At 41.2% G+C, this 10,888-nt stretch overlaps 1 long non-coding RNA gene and 1 other non-coding gene across 3 annotated transcripts in view; both read right to left on the bottom strand.

Moving 5' to 3' along the window:
• Window positions 1-1,961: 1,961 nt before the first annotated feature.
• The window catches only part of LOC116080796, a 10,096-nt gene continuing 1,169 nt past the window's right edge, over window positions 1,962-10,888 (bottom strand). For both annotated transcript variants that reach the window (XR_004114610.1, XR_004114611.1), the window contains exons 2-3: window positions 4,498-4,749; window positions 1,962-2,018 (exon numbers count right to left, since the gene is read on the bottom strand). This is a non-coding gene — a long non-coding RNA (uncharacterized LOC116080796). The remainder of the gene's footprint in view (window positions 2,019-4,497; window positions 4,750-10,888) is intronic.
• LOC116081267 lies at window positions 8,223-8,283 on the bottom strand. Its single transcript, XR_004114779.1, has one exon. It is a non-coding gene; the product is annotated as a U7 small nuclear RNA (small nuclear RNA).

The following is a 10,888-nucleotide window of genomic DNA, read 5'->3' as shown; positions in this document are numbered from 1 at the left end:
TTTGCATGAGTCTTCCAGGTGGCAACTCACCTTCCTTTCAGTCCATCTCCCTGAGTTCGTATACCATAATGACAAAGTATGGCAACCTTGGAGCCAAGACTTAGACTTCTACATCTTGGCTTTGATTTTTAATAGCCATACAACTCAATAGAGTTGCCTAATCTCTGTGTGCTTACTTCCTTCTGTGTAAAGCAGGAATGATAAGAGCTCCTGCCTAGAGAGTTGTTGCAAGAATTGAGTGGTTTATTCTAAAGGAACACTGAGAACAATGGTAGAGTCATGGCAAGCATTAGCCAATGTGTGTTTGCTGAATAGATCCACGACTTGGCTCCAAAATTCTTTCTAAAATTTAAACATGAACTTTTAGCACAAGAAAGATAAACCCTCTGGTCTCACTCCTTTCCTGTCTTCTCTAGCTGCCTGGCCCAAGTTAGGGTTGGGTACTCCCTTCATGTACGCTATTATATGAAGTCCTTTAACTGTACCAGCTTCCCGTGTGGTGATTGTTCATGACAGTTTTCTATACTAGTCTGTGAATTCTTAAAAACATAATTATCTGGCCTGTGTATGACTGGTATCTGTTTGTCTAGAAAAGGGGGTTACTGACCATTTTCTGATTAAATTCAGTGCTAAATAGTTGATATCATTCATTGAGTGAAATAGAAACTTGCTTTGTTTTCCTAAAAATCTCAGAGATTTTGATAAAAACCCCAGGTGTAAGTTACCTCTGTAGCAGCAGTGTTGGACTCAAAAGAGCACAGGTATGGCACAATACTGCCAGCCCCGTGCAGGGATGGAGCACATAGGGTTGTTTCTACAAGCTGATTAAGATTTCAGTTTGGGGCTAGAGAGATGGCTCAGCCATTAAGAGGACTGACTGTTCTTCCAAAGGCCCTGAGTTCAAATCCCAGCAACCACATGGTGGCTCACAACCATCTGTAATGAGATTTGATGCCCTTTTCTGAAGACAGCTACCATGTACTTACATATAATAAATTAATAAATCTTAAAAAAAAAAAAAGATTTCAGCTTGATTGCATTCAGGTTCCTAAAAGCAAACAGTTTCAGGCTATGTTATTTGGCACATCTTGAAGTGCAGAAATTGTTATTGGTTGAAAATCTGCTTTAAATTCTGAGTAAACTTTATACCTTGAAAGTTGGAAGATTTGGGAGGTTGAGCAGGGAGGATTGCTTCAAGTTCCAGGTCAGTCTGGATTATACAATGAAAAAACAAAAACAACCACAGAACGATAAAACAGAAATATAAAAAGACCCAATTTATTGCCTAGGTCTGGCTACTTTCTCATCTTACAGAGGTGAGACAAGGCTAGTGTTTTATTAAGAGGTCCCTGAGCTCCTTCTCAGCTGGAGGTCAGAACTCAGCATCATTGAGAGCTGGTAATGGCCTTTAGAACTTTAATCAGAAGTGTGTGTGTGTGTGTGTGTGTGTGTGTGTGTGTGTGTGTGTGTGTGGCGAGAATTTTAATTTCTTTAAAAACATAGAAGTGTTATATGAATTATGTTTTTGTTTTAATCCCAGGTGTGGAATGTGGATGGGGCTGCTTCAGATTGTCCACAGCAGCTGACTGTGATTTGTCCTGTGCTCTGGTAGGGGCGAGATTCTGCCAGCTGAAGATAGTTTACATTTGGAATTCTGGGGACTGGAGAGAGTATAAAAACCCGAAAGAGCCCTGCTAGCTGCTGCAGGTCCCAGCTGCCTCCTGCTGCCTCCTGCTGCCTCCTGAAGGCTCCTGCTGCCTCCTGAAGGCTCCTGCTGCCTCCTGCTGGCTCCTGCTGCCTCCTGCTGGCTCCTGCTGCCTCCTGCTGCCTCCTGAAGGCTCCTGTTGCCTCCTGAAGGCTCCTGCTGCCTCCTGCTGCCTCCTGCTGCCTCCTGAAGGTTCCTGCTGCCTCCTGCTGCCTCCTGCTGGCTCCTGCTGCCTCCTGAAGGCTCCTGCTGCCTCCTGCTGCCTCCTGCTGCCTCTTGCGGATGCTTTTGCTGGTTGCTGGTTGGAGATATCCTGACAACAAAGGTTAGACTTGCCCCAAAGAATTCAGGAGGAAATAGTTTAAAGAGATCTACGTGCCCTTTCCTCTCTAACCTTCCTTCTTGCCCATCTAGTGTTGAGAGGTTGGAAGGGATTAGGTGGAAAAGGGTGGTAGGTATAAGAACCCAATAAAGTAGCCAAAAATTCCAGTTGTGTGTGTGTGTGTGTGTTTAAAGGAAAAGAGGTCATGATAATACCCAGATGTTAGATGTTTAATGCAGCACTTTGGTTATTTGTAGTAATTATATCAGAGTTTCAAAACGGTCTACATCCAGGTACTTAGTGGAGCAAGTCACAGTTTGCATTGGCATTTGTTCCATGTGTGTAATATTTGTTCCAATGTGTAAACAATTTGAGATTCCCTAGTGAGGAAGGAGGAGGGAGGCCTCCTCCTGTTAGGTGTGGCAGGGATAATTCAAAAGTACTGTCAAGTATCTTAAACTAACAAAACAGAAGAGAAATGTGGCTGCTCTCTTCTGTTTTATATTAGGATTGAAATCTATCTGTCAGGTGCCCATTCTTAACACTCCGATTCTAGCAGGTCCGTGACAAAGGACACGAGATCTAGTCATTAGCTGGGATCAGGATTCCTGGACCTTGGAAGGTATCCACCAATAAAGTCAGAACCCGAAACACAGCAGGGCCCAAGAGATGGAGAAACAGCTTCAAATGATTTTCACTTTCTCCAATAAAACAGTTTTGCATCCATCAACAACAAAATAATTCTGCATGCAGGATTTTCAGTGGCTAGCAAGAAAAGCATAGTTGCTCCTAAGGCTCTAAAGGATTAGGTGACACACCAATAATCTGTATGTAAGATGCATAATTATGGCTCAGTGGCTAAGAGCACTGACTGCTCTTCCAGAGGTCCTGAGTTCAATTCCTAGCAACCACATGGTGGCTCACAACCATCTGTAATGGGATCCCATGCCCTCTTCTGGTATGTCTGAAGACAGCGACAGTATACTCACATACATAAAATAAATAAATCTTTTTAAAAAATGCATAATTAACACTCACTCCAGTAGTGTGTATTGGACAGTATGTTAACCCAAAATTGAAGTACAAAAATGCCCTTTGCAATGGCCTGGGTAAACAGAGTGGACCTGGAGGAGCCCTGAGTCCACAATGCACTTTTTACTGTGAATGCATCCTCTCATTTTCAAAATGAAATATACTAATATGCTGGCTTGGTTCTGAGTTAGCATGAGGTAATGTATATGAAAGTACTTTGGAACTGAAAGGTAGTGCCCGAACAGCAATCCATTAATTATTATTTTAATTGCTCATGAGAGAACAGTGCGAGAGTAAACTAGCCTTGCTTTGAAAGAATAGAGGTCTATAACCTGTCAACATCCAAAAAAAAAAAAAATGCAAATGTGACTCTCAAAGGAATGTACATTTGGGAACAAGTGAAGGGTACTATTTAACTTGGGATTCAAGCACAGGCTGAGTGAGAAAGGCTGGGATTTTACTGGGGAAAGAGAGAAGCTACAGAAGGTGTTTGGAAAGACCGCTCATGGTCTTTCTAGTATTATGCAAGAGCATGAAAGGTTGGAGAATCTTAGCATTTAAAATGAGGGCATTTAATAGAAATGTATGTATAATATGTAACCTTTACTTAAAAGGGGGCATGGAAAACCTCTGCCACAAGCCAAAAAAGGTGGAGTAGCTAGGTCCAGGAATTTGACTAACTCAGAGCCTTAGGGCTCTGGTTCCTGATACCTGCCCCTCCTGAATGACCCACAATGAGGGCGGAACTAGGAATGAAGGTCTACTGGTTTATGAGACTCTCTACCCTGTCGACCGGTAGATGAAGATTACATTCCTAGAATGAATATGTTTCCCTCCCTAACTGAAATGGATATAATAATAATAATAATAATAATAATAATAATAATAAAAATAAACATTTGTTCAGGTGAGGTATTCCTTGCCTATAACCCTGTGGTGGTACTGACTGTATCCCATCAGGGAGGAGGCTCATGGGTCCAAAGCCAGCCTAGACTACACACTAATATTCTATCTCAAAAGCTGAGGAACAGGGAGGAGCAAACATTTCCTTTTTAACCTTCGAGCTCTTTCACCCTGCTTTGTCTTTGCCAAGATGTGGCTGTAAACAGTATCTTGAACACACTGACTATATAATATGATGTGTGTGTGTGTGTGTGTGTGTGTGTGTGTGTGTGTGTGTGTGTGTGTGTGTCTTTAACTATAGAAGTCAAGCAACTAACATTTTCTGGTCAGTGGGTGTCTTCTGGTTGCTTGTAAGCTGGTAACTAGCAATGTTTAGAAAAGACAAGACCTGTACTAAGGAAGTGTTCCTAGCAACCTGAAGACAAGCCCTGCGGTACCTCCCTCCATCTTTCCACTCAGTCTGCATGCCCTTCAGTCCAGACTCTTGTTATAGAACCAATCACAAACTCCCCACTGAGTCACCTGAGACTCTCACCTCCTCCACCTGAGTGACAGTAGCTGTGGGGCTAGCAGGTTCACCAAGCTTTGTCTTGGTAGTAGTGAGGTCTTCTAGAGGCAGCGAAGGTCTAAAGGTAGCCCATAGTCTTCATGACTGCAGGGCCTCCTGAAGCAGAAGTCAGAACCCTTGCAGCCAAGGTCATGGTATTCCTTGTAGCTGGAAGGTAGTTTCCGGAAGGCTTCCAGGATCTGTTCAAAGCCTGGCTGTCATGAGACTCCAGCTTGTCACCTAAACAAGAAAGGATCAGCCACCAGCTCTGTTATCAAAGTGGCTGCGTACAAAGGAAGGGTCTGACAACTGTTGGTCAAAGAGTCAAATACGTCCAGCCCACCCACACCTTACTTTATCTGGAGGAAAAACTAAGCATTGCACACTATTTACAGTAATTCTGTCTTATCAACCTACAACAAACATAATGTTAACATTACCAATTGTGCTACATCCTCAGCCCCAATATCCTAGGGAAAGTTGGATCCCTCTGACCTGTTTCCCTTTTAAAAGACAAAATCAGATACCAGGTTATTTCCCAACAAATCTACATTCTCAGGTTACAAGCCTACCCCTGGCACTTCACTTCCTAACAACCACTAATCAGAAACAAACAAACAAACAAACACACACAGAAGTTAAGTTTATGATTTGGCTTCTAGCACCAGGCAATTATGTTAAAGGTCATAATGACCCCCTAATCAAATGTGTACCTGGCTAGATACCCCTTTCTTTCCTCTAAATACTTGCCTAAAACTGGGCTCGGGAGCCTGCTCCCGTTCTCCTATGTCATAGACAGTGGTATGACCCAAGCTTGAATTTAAATATGATTACATAGGAATTGGCTCCTTGGTGGTCTTTTGGGGTTTATGAACATTTCCTGACACAACAGCACCACTGCATGTATTTTTATGATCATAAGATTTAATCTTAGGATGGGCATATCATTTAAACCCCAAACTACATTCATTTTTCTTATCTTGCTAAGTGTAAGCATGATTTCCTTGCTGGATTCTGTAAACATATGATTTTTCCTTATAAATTGTTTTGCTTATTTTAGGTTAACTTTAACAATTATTTAAATTCTTTGCCTACACTTTTAATTTCCTTACCTATAACTTTAACTTTTTCAAACCTTATTTTTAATGATGGTTCGTAAATGCTTTGACCTCCCTTGTAGCCCACCACCCACCAGAGGTAGTAGAAAAGAAAGGATACAGGGGCTGGGGGGGAAGTGAACCTGTTTTGAAAGGTTCTTTGAAGTAACTCCTGCCTGTGTTGTTTGGAAATGGGCAGTTCAGTTCACAGGTCAGCAGGCAGCCGCAGCTCGATGCACTTGCAAACACTAGCAGTCCAGTTTGGTAGAGCAGGAATGGCGAACACAAATCAGCAGAGGTGGCACAACCCAGCAGAGCCAGTCAGACCTCAGCCTCAGCTCAAGTGAGCAGGAGGGACCCGGAGGGACACCAAGAGAAGTTCTCAGCTGTGCCTCTCTCAGGGAATTGAAGATCAGCGAAGACTCGAGACTCACAAGCATTGTACAACTAGCTGTACCAGCAAGCCAAGCTCTGTCTCCATCACTCTGTGGAGTCCTACTCAGCCCATGCATCCAATTAGTCCGAATCCTTGGAAGTGGCAAGAAACTGCAGCACATCACCAGAAGAGTTTTGGTGCCTTTCTCTCTATGGAGTCCCAACAAATGCAGCTCAACTACACAACGTAAGGCAGACCAATACATGGGTATTGTTAGCAAAGACTCCTTCATCACATGTCCTTTCACGTGCTTGCTTTAGCAGAACATCCTCTCTCCTGTGTCTGCTTCAGAGAATCGTTCCTTCATGAGTCGGCCTAAACCTTTCACACCTGTGTCTACTTTAACAGAACATTCCTTCATGTTTGCCCCAGTAAAAACGCCACCCAACCAACTCTCCAAAGAACCCTTAAAATTCCACTTCATTTACCTTTGTTCTCTAATAAAGTTTTTCCTTTATTTGACTATTTATAATCTCAATAATTTTTACTTAAATGTTTATTATATATGCTCACTGTGCATGGGATCACATTACAGAAGAACATGCAGATTTTAATGAGATATTAAAGGAGCAGTTCTCGAATTCTGGTTTACTGCAGCTATATCAAATTTGCAGATTTTCAGGGACAGAGCCAGGGATAGGACTAACTGAAGACAACCACCTTGTGAGATCTGGTCAGGAGGGCCAGATTCCTGAGGACAGCAACTCTCAATGGGATCAGGGCTGCTTAGCTCACTCAGGCTGACAGCTGCTGTTGAAAATTCAGTTTCAAAAGAATTTTTTAGAAGGTTTTTGGCAAAGCAACTGTATGGACTAGGGTGGCCCAATGGCAGTATGTTTTCTATAGCCTGAGCCAAACCCATGTTGGACTTTTCTTTGGGCAAAACTCATAAATTTCTAATTTGTTTTGAATACTCTTCAGTTAAGATTCATTCACAAAAAGAAGAAAAATCCAGGAGTCACACTTCTTTTAAACACTGTTGTGTTTGATCATAAGCATTTGTGTGTTTAGGTGTGTAATGGGAGGGTAACAAGAGTCCTTTGGGGATTAGAGTTTATTGATCCTATTTTAAGAACATATGAAGCCTTCAGTAAATACTGAGCTATGTTATGATCCATCTTATGTAACTTATAATCTCTGACCTTTCCCTGGGTGGTATGTTCTCTTTCTCTGGTTAATAAAAGGCAAGTGGAGATGGAAAGTGACAAATCATCCTGGTGTTAGATGCATCTCTTCCAGTTGGAGCAGTTTCAAATTAATCTGATTGAATTTTTTTAAAACCAAAGAGAAGGAATATTGGAAAGGAGAGAAGAAGCAGTGATAACTAGAATGAGTCTTTAGCCAGGAGGGGGGGAGGGAGGGAGGGAAGGAAAGAGAAAGAAAGAGAAAGAGAGAGAGAGAGAGAGAGAGAGAGAGAGAGAGAGAGAGAGAGAGGGAGGGAGGGAGGGAGGGAGTCTATTTTCATTGTGTGCATATGTACATGGAGTCTATTTTCATTGTGTGTATATGTACATGGTGTCATATGGAGACATGATGTGTGTGTGATCAGAGAACAACTGTGGAGTCAGTTTTCTCATAACACCTTTATGTGGTCCAGGGACTGAACTTGGGGCACAAGAGCACCACAGGAGCCTTTGCCTTCTGAGCCACTTAGTCAGCCCCATTATTCAGTAAGTATTTATCAAGTATTCTATACCATGCACTGTTCTGTGCCGGGGGTGGGGTTGGGGGGCAGTATAGCAGACAAGATCCTGACTATCTGAGAAAAAGTGGAAGCTTTCTAACTTCATAAAGTAAAAGAATACAAACAAATCAGCAAGATAATTATAGGAGGAGATCAATGACTTGGAAGACAGGATTGATAAAACACAGAAGGGACGGGTGTGGTGGCCCATGCCTGCAATCACAGGCTCAGGAGGCAGAGGCGGGTGAACCTCTGTGAGTTTGAAGTCAGCTCAGTCTACATAGAAAATCCCAAGCCCACAGGATTACATAGAGAGGCCCTGTCGCAAAAGTAAAGCAAAACAAACAAACAAACAAAACCACACACACATTGATAAACTAGGGACAGCCCATGGGTTTCCTGACCAAAATCAGAAAAGCTGCAATAAAAAAAAAAAAATTATTGGCTCTTTTAACCAAGGTCAGAAATCCTGTTAGAAAAATTCTAAAAGTTATTCTTGGGTTTTCCAATCAAAATCAGAAAGCCAGAAAAAAATTCTAAAAGAGCTGCTTGCTCTTCAGACCACCTTCTCTGGATAGCTGCTAGAAAGCTTTCTAAAAGAGCTGTGTCCACTCTCTAAGTGATTTTTGGTATTTCTGACCTCTTAGAAAAATTCTAAAAGAGCTGTGTTCACTCTCCATGGATTTTCTGACTAAAATCAGAAATCCTGTTAGAAAAAATTCTTGAAGAGCTGTTTTCATTCTCCAGAGATCTTCAGCTCAGCTCTTGCTAGAGAAAATTCTAAAGAACTGCTTTCACTTTCTGCTAGCTCATTACGTGCAGACCAAAACCCCAGTTTTTTCTTTACCTACCAATTCAGTTATTTATTCCAGGTTTCCTTTTGATTATCCTGTGAATCAGCATGCCACAATCCACGATCCCAGTTCCTTAATTCTTAGGAGACAGCAAGCACACATTTTCTTTTAACATTTAAAAGAATTTGAAGATCTGTCTGCCTTTGTTAAGCACAGATGCTAAACTAGCTGGGTGGGACTCTGTCCTGAAATCACTATTTCTGTCACACCTGGGCCTGGACTCCCTGTGTTCCAGGCTGACCTTGAACTCAGGATTCGACTTGCCTTTGTATCTTTCTGACAAGCTGGCTCATTGGGTAGCTGCCTCTGTTCCTTTAGATTAGTGAAGTCCCTCATATAATTCATATTGCATCGTTATTTTTTGCATAGTTGAAAAATTATATATTTTTCTCTGTGTAGCCCTGGCTGTCCTGGAACTTAGTCTGTAGACCAGGCTGGCCCCGAACTCAGAAATCTGCCTGCCTCTGCCTCCAAGTGCTGGGATTAAAGGCGTGTGCCACCACCACCCAGCAAAAAATTATATATTTTCAAACTCATGTTTTTAGAGTTCTTTTCCACAGCCTTAAGGGTTGTCCTGAAGGATTCAGCGTTTATCATTCTACAGAGACACTAACCACACCTTTGCCTCCTGGACTCAGGCTGTTTCTGATATCATGGAGTTATAAACATTCCTCGGAGGAACATGAAAATCTGTATATTTTTACACAAACAAGCCTTATGCCCATAGCCGCCATCAACACTCTTGGAGGCCCACGCCTGCTCGTCCTGCCCTGGGGGCAGGAACCATGTCATTCTGTCCCAACTGAGGCCATACAGGACTTAGTAGACTACAACTCTCTTGTCTGTAAGACAGAGAAATAAGACTTATACAGATGACACATATATCAAAAAAAGCAAACAGGCTTGTTCTGGGGATTAAATAAATCTCGATATATCCACTTGAATCTGTGGTATATTTTGTGGGGCTTAGTGGTTTGGTAGGGGGTTTGTGTATTTCTGATCATATATGTATATGTATATATGTACACACATATATATACATATGATTTATACAATTATAATTTTATATACTATAATTGTTATATAATATATTAACTTGTTTATTAATATATTAACATGTTTTTGTCCTTTATGAATTGCCTACTTTACTGCCCATCCACCAACTTGGGCTTGTTTTTCTTTAACTCTTTTCTAAGTGTCCTTTGAATAGTAACAGTAAACCTCTCTCACATATTGTGTCAAAATTTTTTTCCAAATAACATTTTAAAAGAACGTTTTTGTAAATAGCCTTCATTTCTCTTTCAATGCAAAAATGTTTGTGTATTTACAGGCTGATATAATGTCATGCCAATGAACTATTTGCATGTATGATGTCCTATGTCTAATGAACTGTTGGCATGTATGATGTTCTATGCCTTGACTTATTTTTCATTTATCAACATGATAGTATCTTTCCATATATATAAGTTCATATCTATTCCTTATAATGTTTGCATAATGTATTTTGTCATAATTTGAAGACACTTGGTCTGCCTTTGCAATTTCAGTATGACATTGTATCTTTATAATTTCTTCACAGCAGAGAAAATATCTTGCTAGTATAGATGAGGAAACATCTATTTGCTGGGTAATTTACATGGTGGTAAAGACACTGATGTCAAATAGTTCTTTAAAAGGTCAGAGCAGGGGCTAGAGAGATGGCTCAGTGGTTAAAAGCACTGACTGCTCTTCCAGAGGTCCCAAGTTCAATTCCCAGCAACCATATGGTGGTTCACAACCATCTGTAATGGGATCCAATCAATGCCCTCTTCTGACATGTCTGAAGACAGCTACAGTGTACTCATATAAATAAATACAACTTTTTTTTTAAAGTCAGAGCAATTTGATTATGCTAATAGTGAGAACAGAATAACATGTTTTCCAAGGTTCTGTGAGTTTTGGATTTTTGATAATCATATATGGTATATGAACAATATATCTCATCCACTTTTGTGATTGTTAGTAAGCTAGAATCTCTCTTCATACACAGGCTCATTGACTTGAGCAGAGGGCTAGTGTTCTAGTTTGCTTTCTATTGCTTTAATAAACAGTATGACAATGAGCAACTTGGGGGAGGAAAGGACCTATTTCTTCTTACAACTCCTAGGTCACTTCCATCACAGGAAAATTGGGGCAGGAACTCAAGGTAGAACCTGGAGGCAAGAACTGAAGCAGCAGAGACCGTGGAGGAATGCCACACACTGGCTCACTCCTTGTGACTTGCTCAACCTTTCTTTTTTTTTTTTTCTTTTCTTTTCTTTTCTCTTCT

The sequence above is a fragment of the Mastomys coucha genome, unplaced genomic scaffold (assembly GCF_008632895.1).
Source record: "Mastomys coucha isolate ucsf_1 unplaced genomic scaffold, UCSF_Mcou_1 pScaffold6, whole genome shotgun sequence".
Taxonomy (NCBI): Eukaryota; Metazoa; Chordata; class Mammalia; order Rodentia; family Muridae; genus Mastomys; species Mastomys coucha.
This window is presented reverse-complemented; position numbering and strand designations above follow the sequence as displayed.